Genomic DNA, 322 nt, shown 5'->3' with positions numbered 1-322 from the left:
CAGACAGAACTCACTTAGTCGACTAATTGATGTCACTTAGTCGACTAAGTCATTTTTGTTTCTGAACTCAGTTTCTGGCAATAGACTCAGTCTTTGAGCATTTCTGGTAGTATCTTCTTGGTTGATCGACAAGCTTTCTTGGTTGATCGTCAAGCTTTCTTGGTCGATTGAGTCATTTCTGTTTCTAAACCCGATTTCTGGCAATAGGCTTTGAGTCGACTAACTCTGTCCCTTGGTCGACCAAGTGCTCTCTGTTTCACGATTTTCTTGAACCCGTCAGTTTCTGTTTTGAGTTTCATCCAACCAACTCCCTTGATTGTTC

Source organism: Theobroma umbraticum, unplaced genomic scaffold (genome assembly GCF_002168275.2).
Source record: "Theobroma umbraticum cultivar Fairchild unplaced genomic scaffold, ASM216827v3 scaffold_115.0, whole genome shotgun sequence".
NCBI classification, from domain to species: Eukaryota; Viridiplantae; Streptophyta; class Magnoliopsida; order Malvales; family Malvaceae; genus Theobroma; species Theobroma umbraticum.
Note: the sequence above shows the minus strand (reverse complement) of the source record.